Source organism: Bubalus kerabau, chromosome 11 (genome assembly GCF_029407905.1).
Source record: "Bubalus kerabau isolate K-KA32 ecotype Philippines breed swamp buffalo chromosome 11, PCC_UOA_SB_1v2, whole genome shotgun sequence".
NCBI lineage: Eukaryota > Metazoa > Chordata > Mammalia > Artiodactyla > Bovidae > Bubalus > Bubalus kerabau.
Window position 1 is genome coordinate 77,461,522 of NC_073634.1, and position 20,961 is coordinate 77,482,482.

Sequence of the window (20,961 nt, forward strand, 5' to 3'; positions counted from 1 at the left end):
ATTTCTCCCGGCAATCTTGATTCCAGCTTGTGCTTCCTCCAGCCCAGCATTTCTCATGATGTACTCTGCATAGAAGTTAAATAAGCAGGGTGACAATATACAGCCTTGACGTACTCCTTTTCCTATTTGGAGCCAGTCTGTCATTCCATGTCCAGTTCTAACTGTTGCTTCCTAACCTGCATATAGGTTTCTCAAGAGGCAGGTCAGGTGGTCTGGTATTCCCATCTCTTTCAGAATTGTCCACAGTTTATTGTGATCCGCACAGTCAAAGGCTTTGGCATAGTCAATAAAGCAGAAATAGATGTTTTTCTGGAACTCTCTTGCTTTTTGAATGATCCAGCAGATGTTGGCAATTTGATCTCTGGTTCCTCTGCCTTTTTTCTGCCTTTTCTGGTTGGTAATGGGACCTAATTCCATTTAATCAGACATTAAGCTAATCTGAAGACATTTTTCAATCATATTAAGACCTATGAACATGCACCCAATGGTCACAGCAGCCATTATTTACAATAGCCAAGATATGGAAACAACCTCAGTGTCTAGCAACAGACGAATGAATAAAGAAGATGTGATATAAATATATATACACACATACACACAACACACTATGGAATACTACTCAGCCATAAAAAAGAATGAAATTTTGCCATTTGTAACATGGATGGACTTGGAGGGCACTATGCTAAGTGAAATAAGTCAAGACACAGGTAGACAAATACTGTATAACATCATTTATATGTGGAATTTAAAAAATAAAACTACTGAATATAACAAAAAAGTAGATACATATATAGAGAACAATTTAGTGGTTATAAGTAGAGAGAGGGAAGTGGGGAGGGGCAGAGATTTAAGAGGCACAAACTATTACAGCTGGGACTTTCCTAGTGGTACAGTGGATACGAATCCACCTGCCACTTCAGGGGACAGGTTGAAGTGTCCCCTGTTCAGGTGCAATCTCTGGCCTAGGAGGATTCCACACTATGCAGAGCAACCATGCCCGTGTGCCACCACTACTGAGCCCAAGCTCTAGAACCCAAGAGTCACAACTACTGAGCCTGAATGTTGCAACTACTGAAGTCTGCACATCCAGAGCCTGTGCTCTGCAACAAGAGAAGCTACTGCAATGAGAAGTCCACACACTGCAATAAAGGGTAGCCCTCGCTCACTACAATTAGAGAAAACCCATGTGCAGCAACAAAGACCCAGAGCAACCAAAAATGAAATAAAATAAATAAATAATTGTTTAAAAAATATACAAATATTGGGACTTTCCTGGTGGCCTAATGGTTAAGATTCTGTGTTCCCAATGCAGGGGACACAAGTTCAATCCCTGGTCAGGCAACCAGATCCCAAGTAGCAAAGACCCAGCACACCCAAACAAATGAACAAATATTAAAAAATAAACAGATATACTGTACAACACAGGGAATATAGTCAATATGTTATAAACTATAAAGGGAGTATAACCTTTAAAAATTGTGAATCACTATATTATACTCCTATATAATATATTATACATGAACTACATATAATTCAATTAAAAAAATTAAAAGACCTGGTCTTCTCTGGTTTATGCTTACTGTTACAATATAGTTATTTGTAGATCTCAACTGAAAGCCTAGGATATCTACCAGGATTCTTCCATCTCTTTAGTACCATGAAACTGCTGAAAATTCTGCTTAGCTTCTCAACTTCTTAGTAGCCACCTGTGGTTCAACTTTTCTGCCTATTGGCTTGTGCAGTTTAGCAATCTGCAAAAACTTCTGGTGGAAACATGGTTCAGACTTTTGACTCTCCTTCTCTGTGCTTATATTCTCTTTAGGATCTTGGTCATTCAAGCCCTTGATGTCTTGTAATCCTGAAGTCCAGCAGTCTCTCTACCCTTTAAGACTGCCAAAAGCTCCCCTCAGTTTCTGTTTCTTAGCAACCACTGTATGTTCAACTCCTTGCTCTTGGTGGTATCATCTACAAAATGGTGATAACTCTCATAAATATAGATTATTTATGTGCCTTTTCCATTGATAAAATTCAAAATCCCCAAATAAAAACTTTTAGCAAGGTAGGAAAAGTGAACTTCCACACTTTGTTAAAATCTATCAGAAGTCCATAGTAAACATTGTATCAATACTTAGGAATAAAGTAACAAAAGAATTCTCATGTATGTTAAAAACAAATACTGAGGGAAATCACATGAACCATTCATCACAGTATTGGAAGACAGTCAATGCAATAAACGAAGGAAAAGATATATTAATTCTAGAAAGGAAAAGACTCCCCAAAAGTCATTATTCGCATATAACATGAAAAATTCTCCTTATAAAACTCAAAAGAGAATATAAAACTCATAGAATTCATATCAGTCCTCAGTATGATGTCAAGAAATAAAAAGATAGATCCCTATTCTTGTAAAAATTACATTCCAGATTTGGAGAGAGAGTAAGGAACACAGGTAGTAACCACACACATAATAAATAGATAAATTATCAAGTCTGCGAAAAGGTGACAAATGCTGTGAAAATGTAAAGTAAAATAAAGGAGGGAACAGGGAAATCAGAACTGGAAACAGGTAGGCTATGATTTGTTTTAAAGATATCAGAACCACTCCATCCTAGAAAAGACAAAAATAAAAATCACCTAGGAATAAAAAAAATCTGTGGAATATGAGTAAGGTCTTCAAGTAGAAAACAAAGTTTTCAAAAGTGAACCTTATCTGGATCATAATTCAAACAAGTAAATAATTTTTTTAAAAATGGAAGAAATGTTTCTGACATTAAATGTTTCTGACATTAAAAAAATTTAAAATTTGAATACTGACTCAATATTCAAAGATACTAAAGAATTATTGTTAATTTTCAAGTGTGATTTATTGTTCAGTCACTCACTTGTGTCCAAACATTTGCAATCCCATGAAGTGCAGCATGCCAGGCTTCCCTGTCCCTTACTATCTCCCAGAGTTTACCCAAACTCATGTCCATTGAGTGGATGATGCCATCCAACCATCTGATCCTCTGTCACCCCTTTCTCCTCATGCCCTCAATCTTTCCCAATCAGGTTTTTTCCAACGAGATGGCTCTTTGCATCATATGGCCAAAGTATTGGTGCTTCAGCTTCAGCATCAGTCCTTCCAATGAATATTTAGTGAATGGTATTACAATTCTATTTTTCTTAAAAAAACAAAAAGACCTTATATTTTTCCAGGAACACATGGAATATTTACAGCTCAAATGACATAGTATCTGGATTTGTTTCAAAATGTGAGAGGAGATAAAGTGAATGAGAGTACAGATAAAACAAGATTGGTAACTGTTGAAGTTGAGTAGTTCATTCTTCTATTTTGTCTCCTTTGGCGTAAGTTTGAAATTTTCCTTAGGAAACATTTAAAGTTCATACACCATATGGTTCTACAATTCCACTTCTTTTTATCTTAAACCAACTATCATGCAGGTACATGAGAAAGTACATACAAGATACTCCTGACTCCACTGTTTGTAGTTTTAAAAACTTACAAACAATCTGCAGTAAAAACCTTGAGACCCCAAATAAGACAAATATAGCCCGAGTATAAAACACAAGGCAGAAAAATAAAACAACAACAAAACATAGATCTAAATATGCTGCAGAGTGAAAAACAAAATCAAACTGCCAAACTATATAAATATACCACTTACAGAAAACAATCCACACATTTCCAAAAATGTGTGTACATATGAATATGTGTGTTTATATAAATCACGTATGTATCATCATTTACCAAAAAAAAGGTTATTCTCTCTAGAACTGCTTTTGCAACTTTATAAAAAATCAACTGGCCATATTTCTGGGGGTCCCATTTCCAGACTGTCTGCCTGCCTGCCAGATAAGTCACTTCAGTCATGTTCAACTTTCTGTGACTGTCTACTCTGTTCCAATGACCTAAGTGTCTATCCCTTTGCCAACACCACATCATCTTTATTTCTGTACTGACTTTCTTTGGGTACCTCCAATATGCTATATGCTCCTTCCTTACCTCAAGAACTTAAGATAAGCTGGTTCTGTCTGCCACCATATTATTCCTTTCTCACTTAGTATTAATAACTCCTAACTCAACTTTCAGAATTTAGCTTAAATATTGCTTTCTCAGGAAAAACTTTCCATCATGAAAGTCAAAGAGGTTTCAAGAGAAAAGAGAAAAAAGTCAAAATGCATCAGTCCAACAGGGCATCCAATAACCAACTCAGCAAGAGTCAGAGACTACCTATGGCTTTAAGAAGTTGTTAGGATTTCATAAGGACACACAGAAGAGGCAAGAATACACAGCATAACTGTATAAAAAAGATCTTCACGACCCAGATAATCACGATGGTGTGATCACTCACCTAGAGCCAGGTATCCTGGAACGTGAAGTCAAGTGGGCCTTAGAAAGCATCACTACGAACAAAGCTAGTGGAGGTGATGGAATTCCAGTGGAGCTATTTCAAATCCTGAAAGATGATGCTGTGAAAGTGCTGCACTCAATATGCCAGCAAATTTGGAAAACTCAGCAGTGGCCACAGGACTGGAAAAGGTCGGTTTTCATTCCAATCCCAAAGAAAGGCAATGCCAAAAATGCTCAAACTACCGCACAATTGCACTCATTGCACACGCTAGTAAAGTAATGCTCAAAATTCTCCAAGCCAGGCTTCAGCAATACGTGAACCGTGAACTTCCAGATGTTCAAGCTGGTTTTAGAAAAGGCAGAGGAACCAGAGACCAAATTGTCAACATCTGCTGGATCATGGAAAAAGCAAGAGAGTTCCAGAAAAACATCTATTTCTGCTTTATTGACTATGCCAAAGCCTTTGACTGTGCGGATCACAATAAACTGTGGACAATTCTGAAAGAGATGGGAATACCAGACCACCTGACCTGCCTCTTGAGAAACCTATATGCAGGTCAGGAAGCAACAGTTAGAACTGGACATGGAACGACAGACTGGCTCCAAATAGGAAAAGAAGTATGTCAAGGCTGTATATTGTCACCCTGCTTATTTAACTTCTATGCAGAGTACATCATGAGAAATGCTGGACTGGAGGAAGCACAAGCTGGAATCAAGATTGCCGGGAGAAATATCAATAACCTCAGATATGCAGATGACACCATCCTTATGGCAGAAAGTGAAGAGGAACTAAAAAGCCTCTTGATGAAAGTGAAAGAGGAGAGTGAAAAAGTTGGCTTAAAGCTCAACATTCAGAAAATGAAGATCATGGCATCTGGTCCCATCACTTCATGGGAAATAGATGGGGAAACAGTGGAAACAGTGTCAGACTTTATTTTTTGGGGGCTCCCAAATCACTGCAGATGGTGACTGCAGCCATGTAATGAAAAGACACTTACTCCTTGGAAGGAAAGTTATGACCAACCTAGATAGCATATTGAAAAGCAGAGACATTACTTTGCCAACAAAGATCCGTCTAGTCAAGGCTATGGTTTTTCCTGTGGTCATGTATGGATGTGAGAGTTGGACTGTGAAGAAAGCTGAGCACCGAAGAATTGATGCTTTTCAACTGTGGTGTTGGAGAAGACTCTTGAGAGTCCCTTGGACTGCAAGGAGATCCAACCAGTCCATTCTGAAGGAGATCAGCCCTGAGATTTCTTTAGAAGGAATGATGCTAAAGCTGAAACTCCAGTACTTTGGCCCCCTCATGCGAAGGGTTGACTCATTGGGAAAGACTCTGATGCTGGGAGGGATTGGGGGCAGGAGGAGAAGGGGACGACAGAGGATGAGATGGCTGGATGGCATTACTAACTCGACGGACATGAGTCTCAGTGAACTCTGGGAGTTGGTGATGGACAGGGAGGCCTGGCGTGCTGCGATTCATGGGGTCGCACGCAAAGAGTCGGACACAACTGAGTGACTGAACTGAACTGAACTGAATCACAACTTAGAGAACTAGTTAGGAAGGAAAGTTAAGACCTCTTTTAAAGAGCCTCTTCCCTTAAAATGCCAAGTAGATGACAGTAATGATTTAGATTTTTCAAAATTATAATCAGAAAATAGAAAAGCAAAGGTAACTAATGTTTTCTGAGCACTGTTACATGCCAGGGACTGTGTTGGATATTTTAGATATGTGTTCTCATGTAGTCTTTGTAAAGAATCTGTGGAGTAGATATTATTATTTCTACTTTATAGAGAAAGAAATTCAGTTTATACAGCTAGACTGATTCTATTTCCTCTTTATTCTCATTCTCTTCATTTTTATCATAACTATACTCGTGAAAAAAATAAAGCAATATATGAAAAACTGCAACTTAAATGAGACAAGACAATTAACAGACACCAGTACTGACATGACAAACATATTTGAATTATTGAACGATTTTAGAGCAACTATCAGTAAAACAAACCAAAATGCAACTGTGAACGCTCACAGAAACAAATGGGAAAACAGAAAGTGTTAGCAAAGACACAGAAAATACAGAGAATCAAATGGAAATTTTAGAATTAAAAAATACAATAGCCAAAATTAAATTCAATGGATGGATTCAACAGCAGGATGGCAATAACAAAGAAAAAATCGATATTAAAGCAAGTGAACTCAAAGATCGATCAACAGAAATCATCCAACCTGAACAAGAGAAAAGGAATAGCCTGAAAAAAATAAATGGAGCCTCGGGGACCTCTGGAACAATTACATAAGATCTAACATTCATGTCATCAAAGTCCTAGAAAAAGGGGAGAAAAAGCATGGGCTGAAAAATTATTTGAAAAAATAACTGCTGACAATTTTTCAAATTTGGTTAAAATCATAAGCTAACAAAATTCAAGAAGAGCTGGGCAAACTGCAAATGGGTTAAATCCAAAGAAATCCAAACATACTCACATTTTTTAAAAGTTTTTGAAACAAAACACAAAGAACTAAATCGTGAATGCAGGCAGAGAAAAATGATGCATTATCTACAGGGAATTTCTCATCAGAAAACCATGGAGCCCAACTGTACCAATTCCAAAACAATGCACGAGTACTTGATTCCCTATGGACTACTTTATTATAGTTATTCAATAAGTACAAAAAGATTATTCACTATTGTTTCAGTTACCCAGGAGGATGAACTCTCTTCCTTACTGTTGTTTATTCTATGTAAACTCTATGCTGACCTAATAGACACAATTTTATCAGTGTACTTACCGGAATATTCATGTTATAATTATTTTTTAAATATTCATGGTTACTTTAGATAGTATTTAAGGTCAAATTTGTAAATATCTTCCATTTTGTTATTTTCCTTTTTAATTTTGTGTTGGTTTTTCCATTTAGATGTACTTAATTTTTTAGTCTTTTCACTTTGGGTTACTATTTGCATAGCTTCACTAGTTCCTCAGTTTTTAAAAAGTTAACCACATATTTGCATATGGACAGTCTCAACACTAATTTTTCTAACTGCTACCTGATCAGATCAAAACTTATAATTCTACCACTTGGCAGACTTCAGGATTATTGTATACTTATTTGCTAAGTCATATTTTCTCAATTCTAAAGATGCTTGTTTCTCTTAAAATAATATTTTTAGGTTTCTGAAAACAGAAGTATCAGAATTAATGTTCAGAAAAACGTACCAGTAGTTAAGCAAAAGTAAGTTGTGAAGTATGTAACTGCTTGCCCAGGTGTAAAACTGTGAGAATATACGTTCCCATAGGAAGTATCTGTTTATCCAAATATCACCACAGCTGAATTATCTGCATGGGTAAACTCACAAGCTATAGAATTTTAAGTTAAATCCCAAAGCCTAACTGTTGCTTGAAAATGTTTTCAGAAAGCATTGAAATAAAAAGCTATTGTGATGCAAATATTGCCTGTTGCAAGACAAGCAAGAGCAATTAAAGGTAATAGAAATTGCCCAGTCCTTCAAAATAGATCATAGAATTATCAGAGCTGGGAGACATTGGTGAGACCACTTTACATTTTATAAAGTACTGGAATGCGGGAGACTCGGGTTTGATCCCTGGGTCGGGAAGATCCCCTGGAGAAGGAATTGGCAACCCACTCCAGTACTCTTGCCTGGAGAATCCCATGGAGGGAGGAGCCTGGTAAGCTACAGTCCATGGGGTTGCAAAGAGTCGGACACAACTGAGCGACTTCACTTTCACTTTCATTACCCAAGTGCTGGATATCTGTCAGAAGTTTCCAGCTGACTCAAAAAAGAAATTATTTAATTCACAGTTTATCTATAGAAAAACTATGAATTTAGCCAAAAAAGAAAAGCAGTTAAATTCCAAACATTTCCCATATGACTCAAAACTACACTGACAATCATAATGTGTAAAAAGGCAATAACAGGTGAGGAAAATCAGCATGTCAGAATGAAAAAGGATTAGACTCACTCTTGTATTATGATTCCAAAGAAGATGGTATAGGAACTGTATGGATAAATGTATGTTTCTGTCAGTTAATTTCTAAGAAGTATTTTCAAAATAAATTTAATGTTTCTTCTTTCTTTAAAGTATATTACTGTGGCGGATTCGTTTTGATGTTTGGCAAAACTAATACAGTGTTGGAGGTTTAAAAATAAAATAAAATTAAAAAAAAAAGTACATTAAATCAAGAGTCTGTATCATAATAATTAATCCCAGAATAGAGAAAATGCACTCTGGGTATATATGTGTATATATTTACATACATCTATTGTTACTTGGGCTTCCCTTATAGCTCAGTTGGTAAAGAATCCACCTGCAATGCAGGAGACCGTGGTTTGATTCCTGGGTCAGGAAGATCCACTGGAGAAGGGATAGGCTACCCACTCCAGTATTCTTGGGCTTCCCTTGTGGCTCAGCTGGTAGAGAATCTGCCCCCAATGCGGGAGACCTGGGTTTGATACCTGTATTGGGAAGATCCCCTGGAGAAGGGAAAGGCTACCAACTTCAGTATTCTGGCCTGGAGAATTCCATGGACTGTATAGGCCATGGGTTCACAAAGAGTCAGACACAACTGAGCAACTTTCACTCACGTTCAGTTACTTATCTGCTCATTCATTTCTGGGTAAAGGAAAGCAAGAACAGAGAAGCAGGACCAAAACTAAAGATAATAATGCCTAAAAATCAAACCCTTCAAAGATCCTAAACGTTACTGTGATGCAGAAGAACACACGATGAAGTAAATACAATCCAGTGAAAAATGACAACCATCTAGACATCTAGCCAATAACATAACCAAAATAAGCTGATATAATTAAAGGTAATCACAAAATGAAATAGCTGAGAAAAAGTAAGTAAAAGTAGGTCTTAATCCAGTTGAAAGTAGGAGTATTAAAAACTTAATAAAACTATGCAGTACCTAACCAGGGCTTTCCAGGTGGCTCAGTGGTAAAGAACCTGCCTGCCAACGAAGAAGACGTGGGTTCAATCCCCAGGTCAGGAAGATCCCCCAGAGAAGGAAATGGCAACCCCCTCCAGTATTCTTACCTGGGAAATCCAATGGACAGAGGAGCCTGGCGGGCTACAGTTCATGGGGTTACAAAGAGTGAGACACATTTAGGGACTAAACAACAATAGCACCTAACCAAGATTCAGAATACCATAATTCTTGACCAACCACCCTACCATTGCAATAGGTTCCAGAGAATGGAAGTGAGAAGGAACGTACCAGGTGAAACTGACTGTTTATTATTATCAAAGGGTTTGGACCACAGGCAACTAGGAACCCCTCTGCTTCAGTTCAGTTCAGTTCAGTCACTCAGTTGTGTCCGACTCTTTGTAACCCCATGGACTGCAGCACGCCACACCTCCCTGTCCATCACCAACTCCCAGAGTCTGCTCAAACTCATGTCCATTGAGTCAGTGATGCCATCCAACCATCTCATCCACTGTCATCCCCTTCTCCTCCTGCCTTCAATCTTTCCCAGAAACAGGGTCTTTTCAAATGAGTCAGTTCTTCGCATCAGGTAGCCAAAGTATTGGAGTTTCAGCTTCAGCATCAGTCCTTCCAATGAATATTGAGGACTGATTTCCTTCAGGATGGACTGGTTGGATCTCCTTGCAATCCAAGGGACTCTCAAGAGTCTTCTCCAACACCACAGTTTAAAAGCATCAATTCTTAGGCGCTCAGCTTTCTTTATAGTCCAATTCTCACATCCATAAATGACTACTGGATAAACCATAGCTTTGACTAGATGGACTTCTGTTGGCAAAGTAATGTCTCTGCCTTTTACTATGCTGTCTAGGTTGGTCATAACTTTTCTTCCAAGGAGCAAGCATCTTTAAATTTCATGGCTACAGTCACCATCTGCAGTGATCTGGGAGCCCAAAAAAATAAAGTCTGCTACTGTTTCCACTGTTTCCCCATCTATTTCCCATGAAGTGATGGGACCGGATGCCATGATCTTAGTATTCTGAATGTTGAGCTTTAAGCCAACTTTTTCACTCTCCTCTTTCACTTTTATCAAGAGGCTCTTTAGTTCTTCTTTACTTTCTGCCATAAGGGTGGTGTCATCTGCATATCTGAGGTTACTGATATTTCTCCCGGCAATCTTGATTCCAGCTTGTGCTTCATCCAGTCCAGCATTTCTCATGATGTACTGTGCATATAAGTTAAATAAGCACAGTGACAATATACAGCCTTGACGTACTCCTTTCCCTATTTGGAGCCAGTCTGTTGTTCCATGTCCAGTTCTAACTGTTGCTTCCTGATCTGCATACAGATTTCTCAAGAGGCACACAGTTAGTTAAGCCTAATACCTGAAACACTCAGCTCAAGCCAATGGTTTCTTGATTTCTTTTATTATACTTAGGTCCACATCTTATCACAGAGAAAAGAAGGAAAAGAAAATCAAGTATTTCTAACAGCAATCTGATTAATCCTTCTGGATATACAACTAGAAAACTGGGATAAAATAAACAACAGCTTTCAGATATTGGATGACAGTCAAAGCAGGAGTGGGATACCTGTGAAAAGGGGGGAAAAATCAGGTGAGCCCTACAGCTGCTTCACCTCACACACCCTGGAAGCAGTTTCCAGGATGCAGGGTAGAAAGGGAGAACGTCAGCAGAGCCTGGCAGTCTCAGACAACTGAGGAGACAAGAGACTGGCAATGTTCAGGGAGGCCAAGGCAGCCAGAACCTGTGTTAAAGCCTACCAAAGAGAAGGGACCTGCATACACAGAACTCTGGAGATCTGCAGAGGCCTCCCCTCAAGCCTTTGGCAGGTCATCTATGACAGGAAACTACCGAAGGTTGGGGAAAGGACCCATGAAAAACAGATAGGTCAAAGAATTCCTGAAACTCATACAAGGGTAGGGAGAGTTTTATTCCCACCAAGCAGAGCAAAAAGACCTCATAATACATGAGACATTAAGTAAAGAACTTCAACAGTATCAACTCTGAAGTGAAGTGAAGTGAAGTGAAGTCTCTCAGTCGTGTCCGACTCTTTGCGACCCCATGGACTGTAGCCTACCAGGCTCCATCCTAAATTAGCTCAAATAAGGTTGCTTGGGATCCATCCAACCAAAGCTTCCTCAAGGTACGTTTTCCCCTAAACTGTTTCCACCACCTCATTCCCTACTAGGGAAGTATTATTTTGGTATCCAATTCTCTCAGTAATCTTTCTCAAATTCAGAGTATTATAAGAAAGTGTCTTACAGAGAACACAGAGACTACTCATTAAACCACCACAGCACGTTATCAACAGTTTTTCCCACATGTCCCAGGCCTAGGGCTTCTTAAACTAACTAAATGATATTCATTTCTCCCCATTAAAAAAAATTAATTAAAGAAATAACAATTTTTAAACAAAATTATGAAGGAGTTTTCTCTTAAACATGTGCTAATAAATGCTTTGCCTAATTTTATCTCATGTAACCTATGTGAAGTCCAATGAGAAGTAACTGTGTAACAGGTGTGGAGGTTGGGGGAAGAAAGAAGTAATTTTATCAAAGAGTCAGAGAAATTCAGGAAATCAAACCAATAGAATCAACAAGTAATTCAAAGTAAAATGAACCATGAATAGGCTGTTTACTGATTAAGAGATAAAAGTAATTGTGAAAAAAGACTAGAAGCTGTTACTATATACTTTGTTCCTTTTTTTTAATTGAATATAATTGATTTACAATGTTGTGTTAGTTTCAGATGTACAGCAAAGTGATTCAGAAATACACACACACATATATATATATCTTATATGTATTCTGAATATAAAATATATATGTGTGTTTTATATAGAGTCAGGTGTATCTGTTAATCCCAAATTCCTAATTTCTCCCCCACAACTGCCTTTCCTCTTTGGTAACCATAAGCTTATTTTCTATGTCTGTGAGTCTACTTCTGTTTTTTAAATAAGTTGATTTATATCATTTTTTTTAGATTCCACATATAAGTGGCATCATATGACATTTGTCTTTGTCTGACTTACTTCACTCAGTATGATAATCTCTAGTTACATCCATGTTACTGCAAATATGATTATTTCATTCTTTTTATGGCTGAGTAGTATTCCATTGCATATATGTACCACATCTTTATCCATTCATCTGTTGATGGACACTTAGGTTGCTTTCATGTCTTGGCAACTGGAAACAGCGATACACCTTATTCTTTGGCTTCTGACTACATACTAAGTCAATTCTTAGTCTCTTAGTGACTACCATGTATTTATATAGGAATAAACTTGACTCTGGATTCACTAAATATTAAGACAACTTCCAAAATCAAAATTCAAATGAAAACTGCTATTTAAAAGTTTAAATTCTAGGCAGCACAGTAAAACAAAAGAAATAAACAGTACAAGGACTGGAGTGGAGGGATTAAAATAAAACTTATAAGGAGAGACATAAAAACTAGGAAAGTACAGACTCTAGGGTTAGAATGCCTGGGTTCAAATCCCAGCTGTACCACATACCAGCTAGGCAATCTTGGGCAAGTTAATGTCTACTTCACTGGGGCTTTTATAAGAACCTAATGGATTAATATGTGCAAGTGCTTAAAATAGAGCTTGGTAAACATTAAGCACTATACAGTAAAACTGTCCTTTGTAGACAATATGATTCTGTATATGTAAAACCCAAACAGCTCAAGAAATTACCAGAAATAAAAATTTGGCAGGTTGCTAAATACACATAGTTCAATTGCATTCTTACAAGCCAACAAAAAGAAAATGTAAATTTATGGACCTTTTTCTTATAGGAAATCTTCCAAAAAACTTAGAGAATAATATCAAGAATTATACCACCACCACCCTCCAACACCACAAGTGCCTAGTATAAACAATGATCAACTCATGGCCAATCTTGATCCGTCCCCACCCACAGCCTCCTCTCTACTCCAGATAATAATAAAGCAGATCTCAAGACATATCCTTGCACCCATAAACATTTCAATATGTACCTCTAAAAGATAATGACTCTTTTTCAATATAACTACATGCTATTATCTATCATATCTAAAAATTAATAATTTAATATAACATATTAAGTGTTCAAATTTCCCTGATTATTTTACATTTACTTATTAAAATCTGGACCCAAATAAAATCCAAACATCACTATTAATTTCAGTTTTCTTCCTTCTTTTCTCTTTTTTTGTTCCTCACAATTTGTTTTAAAAAAAAAAAAGTTGATGTCCCAAGGACTTCCCCATAGCCTAGATCCTGTTGACTCCACTCCACGGTATCATTTCACTGTTTTCCTGTCTTCCTGTAAATCAGTAGTTGGAGCTAGAGGCTTGACCAGATTCAGATTTAAATTTAATTTTTTTGGCAAGGATACTTCATAGGTAGGATTACGAACTTTCATTAAGAGAAACCTAATGTCTAACTGTTTTTATTCTTGTGATGTTAGCAGCCACTGATGATCTTTGCTCAAGTCCAGGAATTCATTAAGAAATGGTGATGTTCTATTTATCACCCCTTAACTGTAAATAGAATACTAGTACTGAGTAAAGAAACTTTCTCTCTTCAACTAGTTGGTTACCTTCAAGTATAGTTGGTTTCTTAGCATACTCCAAAGAAAACAAATGAGTTTTTTAAAGTATCACCATGAACTCATGAGTTTAAACATATTTGATTTGATTATGTTACAGTTTTACATACTAATGCTCAAACTGTCTCATCTTTGGTCAGACAGAGCCCATTCAATTAAGCACCTTCATTGTTTTGTCACACCCTATTACTGTTTGATAACTTCCTTGCAAGATGTTCAATGTCCCCAGTCTGAAGCAGCTTTAGCTATACTTTGTTTTCCCTTTCAACTAGCTCCTTGCTTATTCTTTATGTCTACTAAACTAAAAACGCCTAATTCCTGAGACTTCCTTGGTGGTCCAATGGCTAAACTCTGTGCTCCCAATGCCAGCGGCCCAAGATCAAACGCTGGTCAGAGAACTAGAACCCGAATGCTGCAGCTAAAGATGCATTTAGAATGCCACAACTAAGACCCACTGCAGTAAGATAAATAAATAAATCTTCATTTTTAATTATAAATCAATTGTGTTATATATTCTGGATATTACAATTGAATATGGACCCAGAAATTATAGAAATATTTCCTTTTCAGGTCTGCTTTCAGGATTCCATTGACTGTCCCCACCAAAAAGCATAACTGACACAAAATTAAGATGTTAAATGCTTCAGTTTGACAGACTGGAGCAAAAGAGTCCTAATATATTTTCTGCTGGCATTTTAGCTCTGCAAATTATGTCTTCATGTTCTATTTCAAAATTCAGATATGGTTTTTAAACATGTATAATAAAAATTCATTTCTTTGATAAATTAGTAAAATCATCAAGTATGGGAAAATGGTCAAGCTCCTAGAGAATTATTCTATATTATAATTCAAACTTTTATAAAATCCTTATGCTTCATCCTTAACATTGAAACTCATGATATGGGAATATGAAAGTTTTAAGTTCCAACTATTTGAAAAAGTAAATGTAAGTTTATGCCTCCTTGAAATCACAGAAATGGCATTATAAGTAGTAAAGAAACATTCATCTTATTTTACTAAAAAACAAACTAATAAACACATAAAGTCCTGTCATAGTACACAGTACATCAAATACATCACTGTGGAAAAGCAGAATCCTACACTTGCTGACCATTTCTTCACCAACATCCTAAAAAAACACAGTGTCAGTGGCCAAAAATTGCTTACATCCACAATTTTTACTGTTTTTTCCCAACATTAAATCACAACCAGAAATCACATTACTAAATGCCAATTTTCCTCTCTGAAAAAAAGGATATAAATTTATACCTTGGTGCAATGTCTTTTATTCACAGGCCAAGTGTACCCTCTCCTACAGCTAAGTTGTTGGGGTTTGATCAGAGGAAGCAGTGCAACTTTTCCAGGCAACAATGGCTTAAAAAACTCAACCAATCACTATCACCACCACCATCAACAACAAAAACAACAAAACAAAATAACAGTAACAACAAAAAGCTCTTCTGCTGGTGCAAATTTCTCAGTGACTAAACAGAAACACATCTCTATGAAGTGCTGGTATGTCCTCAGCACATCAGTGCTTTCATCCAACTGAAAAACAAAACATTCTACTAGCATGCACATGACAGTAATTGCTTTTCCAGATGGTATGCCTTTGATAAGGGATTTCTGCCAAAAGCTCGTTTTACTTTCTCTCCAAGCATAATATTTGTCATTAAGTTTGAAACTGGTTTGACAAGCTTTTCAATAGTAGTGTGAGCTGACCTGTTTTTGGCTAAGAGGATAACTGAATGATACTTCAGCAATGTGGTCTTCTCTGTCTTTAGCAACAACGTGCATTCATATAACACTGAAAAGCATTATTTTATAAAATTTTATACATTTGTTTCATTTTCATCACAAGTCTAAAAAGTAATTATTATAAAAAAGAAAACTAAGACAGAAATATTAATTCAGTTCCTCAGGGTGGCATGAAGTCGAAGAGCCAATGCTTGTGCTCTTTCCATCCCACCGGAGAAAATCGTGGTAAGGGAATACCTATTTCCTCAATATACCTGTTGAAATGTTTTTGTGAGTCCAAACAAAGTATTTTTAAAAGGCATTATTTTAATTTAATGTAAACTATAATCCAAGATGGGCTTCCCAGGTGACACTAGTGGTTAAAAAAAAAAAAAAAACCTGGCTGCCAATGCAGGAGACATAACAAACATGGGTTCAATCCCTAGGCTGGGAGGATCCCCTGGAGGAGGAAATGGCAACCTACTCCAGGATTCTTGCCTGGAGAATCCCATGGACATGGGAGCCTGGAGGACTACAGCCCACAGGGTTGCAAAGAGTTGGAGACAACTGAAGCAACTTAGCACCCACACACACACACACACACACACACGTGCATGTATAATCCAAGACATAACCTTACAAACGTTCTAGGCCTTAAATCATGCACTGATTTTATTTTGTACCGTAAAAATACAAAAAAAAAAAAAAAAAAAAAAAAAACCACCTCCCACAATCTCAAAATCTTAAAAACCTCTCAAAAAATGTTTTGAAAAATCTTTAAGAAAATATTCTCAAAATGTATTATATAAAACTTCTGAGTACAAGTGTGTGAAATTTTTACTTCATTTTTTAAACGGGAAATGACAAGTATCAGTATGAGTATCATGCTGTGTAAGCCTGAAAATGAGTGGGGCAATATAAGAAACTAATGAATTAGAGATCCCTAATTTCAGGATTTAAGCAACTTAATTTGGTTATATGGCACTTTCACAAGTAGAACCATAAACAGCCAACAACCACAACCAGTCACAAAATTCAATTGATCAGAATTTCCAATTCTCTAATCTTTTTATTGACATCTGAATATAGAACTTAACTATATTACTTAGAAAAGAATACTAAACTATGATTTTAAGTGCTCATTTCATAATTGCTTTTAAATGGTTTTTAGATGACAGTGTTTAGCCTCCCTAGCCCCAGAGTAAACATTCTGAGTGAAAGAGGTCTTCAACTTCATTCATAATGAAATTATAGAATAACCTATATCCTACACATTTAGAATTACTCGCTACAAAGCTTAACAATTCAACTAATGCTGTTATATGAAAGCAAGAAGGAAAGGTATCTTTAAAAAATAAGTTAGGAACTTCCCTGGCAGTCCAGTGGTTAAGACTTAACTTTCCAATGTAGAGGGTATGGGTTCAATCCCTGGTCAGGGAGCTAAGATCCACATACCTCCTGGCCAAAAAACCAGAACATAAACAGAAGCGATACTGTAACAAATTCAACAAAGACTTTTAAAAATGGCCACATCAAAAAAAAAAAATCTTAAAAAACAATAAGGGAAATGGTTATGGTAATAAGTTAAATTACATATTTAATCATCATTGCCATTTGATTCAAAGTGACACCAAAAAGTTTTCTAAAAGTTCAATGTATCTGCTAGCTGCCAGAGAACTTTTAAAACTTCTCAACAAAACAACCTCTTTTTCATCTGCTATTTGATTCAAGGTAATTTTTCTTTGGTAAGAACTGCTCAATTACACCACCCCCTTTTAGAAAGCAATCCATTTATTTTAACTGAAGCAATCTTAGGTGTTCTATTATGGATTCTTATATTTTAGAATTTACTGCTTTACAAGTTCTTCTTTCGAAACAGAACAAAATGAAATTTAAAATCCAAGTAATAAGTGATGCATTTCTCTTAGATTTTTCATCTACTCTATATCCTAGCAAATACAAAGAAGCAGCCAACTCTCTCACTGAAAATAATTATCTTTCCATAATTTCTGCCTATTTGGAAACATACAATTAACAAGATAATATTTTATTTTTAAATAAACACCAAACTAGCTGTACCCTCTTTGGATTTCATACGTATTTTAGAAAAATAGAGAGCACTGTGTTTTCTGTTGATACTGTTTCCTTTGATTGTTTTCAATTGTCTTATGTAGTCTTTAAAGTGGACAGCCACCCCCTGATTTGGAAGTATCATTTGACTCTTTAATTACATATGTGGCTTTTCTGATCCAAGTGAAACTAACCCATCAGATCCCAAAGGTCCTAAAGGGATCCCCATACTCCTATGGGGAGTATAAGTGACACTTCTTGGTGAATAGAAAACCCTTCACAGTAAGTTTAGGAGAAGAGGAAAGAGAGGTTTCTGAATCAAACCAAAGGACAAGGTCTCTTGTATCATGGAAGCACATGGTGAATTCAAATGTTCATCTCAGAGGGTCATGACATAAATAAAATAATAATTAAACTTTAGGCATTTATTTTATTCCAGTTCTTCTATACTGAGTTGTAACCTGCACTCAGTATATTTCTAATAATTGACACGCTTTTCTAATTATAAGGATTACCTCCTTTTAAAATCTGAATCTCATCTCAGATTTGGGGGAATGTGGAGAGGGGAGTGGATGCATCCCTAAAAGCTAACCATTCTAACATGGAAATTTTTAAACTTATAAAATCTATATAGATAGAAATCAACATTATACACTGACTGCCAAGGAGTTAAATTAAAGTAAAGCTGTACCTTGAATACCTTAGAGTAAGGTGAAGTTATAAATGTCGGTGTCTTCATTTGGAAGCAAAAATTCTTACTGCCTGATCTTGTCTGGCGGTCCGTGATTTTTATCATCAGTGTCGGCTCCAGTCACATCCCATTAGTATGGATGGATCTAAAGTAGAAAAGACATTAGATTTTAGATACAGTGACACATCATTGTTTCCCTATAAGCATACAAAGATTCTCACACAAATGCTTTAGTTTTTCAAGAAATTCTAATTCCCATTCTTGTCCCCACCACAGATTTGAAAAACTGAAAATAAAGAATAAAGATTAAATAAACAGATAAAGTTATCAGTGCTAATTAGTTACTGGCTTTAAAAAGGTTCAGATACCCAAAGGAGGTATGCCGCAAATTAGGCTTCATATGGATAATTTAAGGAGGTAAGGGACCTAAGCTTCTGACTCACTCATCAGAGTTGCTGAAGTCACCCCAGCAGTGGTGGCCTCAGGACTCAGTTTCAGGTAAAATGCAACAGTAGGAAGAAACAGGATTTCCAGCAGAAGATACCTCTGTGACAAAGAAGTGCCTGATATGATGGCTATCATTCATTCCTAGGTCACTGGCGGTGGGAATGTGACAAATGGCCCACCTTACTAAATTAATGTCTTCCCATTCTACCTGTGTCTTCCCATTCTACCTCAAAGTTAACTCCAAACAGTGGGACTCTGCAGACATCAGAGAATACTTGAGAAAAGTGAGCCCTACTAGCTCTCATTATTTAAAGCCTAACTGCTTAAATTCCAAATCCTGAAAGATGATGCTGTGAAAGTGCTGCACTCAATATGCCAACAAATTTGGAAAACTCAGCAGTGGCCACAGGACTGGAAAAGGTCCGTTTTCATTCCAATCCCAAAGAAAGGCAATGCCAAAGAATGCTCAAACTACCACACAATTGCACTCATCACACACGCTAGTAAAGTAATGCTCAAAATTCTCCAAGCCAGGCTTCAGCAATATGTGAACCGTGAGCTTCCTGATGTTCAAGCTGGTTTTAGAAAAGGCAGAGGAACCAGAGATCAAACTGCCAACATCCGCTGGATCATAGAAAAAGCAAGAGAGTTCCAGAAAAACATCTATTTCTGCTTTATTGACTATGCCAAAGCCCTTGACTGTGTGGATCACAATAAACTGTGGACAATTCTGAAAGAGATGGGAATACCAGACCACCTGATCTGCCTCTTGGGAAATTTGTATGCAGGTCAGGAAGCAACAGTTAGAACTGGACATGGAACAACAGACTGGTTCCAAATACGAAAAGGAGTACATCAAGGCTGTATATTGTCACCCTGTTTATTTAACTTATATGCAGAGTACATCATGAGAAACGCTGGACTGGAAGAAACACAAACTGGAAACAAGATTGCCAGGAGAAATATCAATAACCTCAGATATGCAGATGACACCACCCTTAGGGCAGAATGTGGAGAGGAACTCAAAAGCCTCTTGATGAAGGTGAAAGAGGAGAGTGAAAAAGTTGGCTTAAAGCTCAACATTCAGAAAACGAAGATCATGGCATCCGGTCCCACCACTTCATGGGAAATAGATGGGGAAACAGTGGAAACAGTGTCAGACTTTATTTTTCTGGGCTCCAAAATCACTACAGATGGTGACTGCAGCCATGAAATGAAAAGACACTTACTCCTTGGAAGGAAAGTTATGACCAACCTAGATAGCATATTCAAAAGCAGAGACATTACTTTGCCAACAAAGGTTCGTCTAGTCAAGGCTATGGTTTTTCCTGTGGTCATGTATGGATGTGAGAGTTGGACTGTGAAGAAGGCTGAGCCCCGAAGAATTGATGCTTTTGAATTGTGGTGTTGGAGAAAACTCTTGAGAGCCCCTTGGACTGCAAGGAGATCCAACCAGTCCATTCTGAAGGAGATCAGCCCTGGGATTTCTTTGGAAGGAATGATGCTAGAGCTGAAACTCCAGTACTTTGGCCACCTCATGCGAAGAGTTGACTCATTGGAAAAGACCCTGATGCTGGGAGGGATTGGGGGCAAGAGAGAAGGGGACGACAGAGGATGAGATGGATGGATGGCATCACTGACTCGATGGACGTGAGTCTGAGTGAACTCCGGGAGTTGGTGATGGACAGGGAGGCCTGGCGTGCTGTGATTCATGGGGTCGCAAAGAGTCGGACACGACTGAGCGACTGATCTGAACTGCTTTAAGGTTTTACCACCCAGGGTTAAGCTTTTCACTAATACTCCCGTTAGACCACAAAGACAAGGTGGATCAGGCTCCAGAAATGATCTTTATACCACAAATCAACTCAGGAATCTTGCTAGTTCCTTGTACCTGTGGCTCCCATCCCTGTCACTCTTGGGCTTTATTCAAAGCATAAACTACTGTGACTGACTGCCGTCGCTCCTGTTTTCATGCCCACAGTGTTCTCTTTGCTCTCTCACCCACTGCATGTGTTCCCCAACTGCAGTCCTTCCTTCCAACCTTCTCCACAGGGACCTCTGGAAACCCCTTTTACATAGTAAAACAAATGACCTCT

The 20,961-nt window shown here is 37.4% G+C and overlaps 1 protein-coding gene across 10 annotated transcripts in view; it reads right to left on the bottom strand.

Moving 5' to 3' along the window:
• The window catches only part of NCOA1 (nuclear receptor coactivator 1), a 220,552-nt gene that overhangs the window by 146,920 nt on the left and 52,671 nt on the right, over positions 1–20,961 (bottom strand). For 8 of the 10 annotated variants that reach the window (XM_055540777.1, XM_055540779.1, XM_055540783.1 and 5 more), the window contains one exon: positions 18,419–18,563. The gene's annotated coding sequence lies outside the window, so the exon portion shown is untranslated. The remainder of the gene's footprint in view (positions 1–18,418; positions 18,564–20,961) is intronic. The other 2 variants (XM_055540780.1, XM_055540782.1) reach the window with 1 other exon arrangement.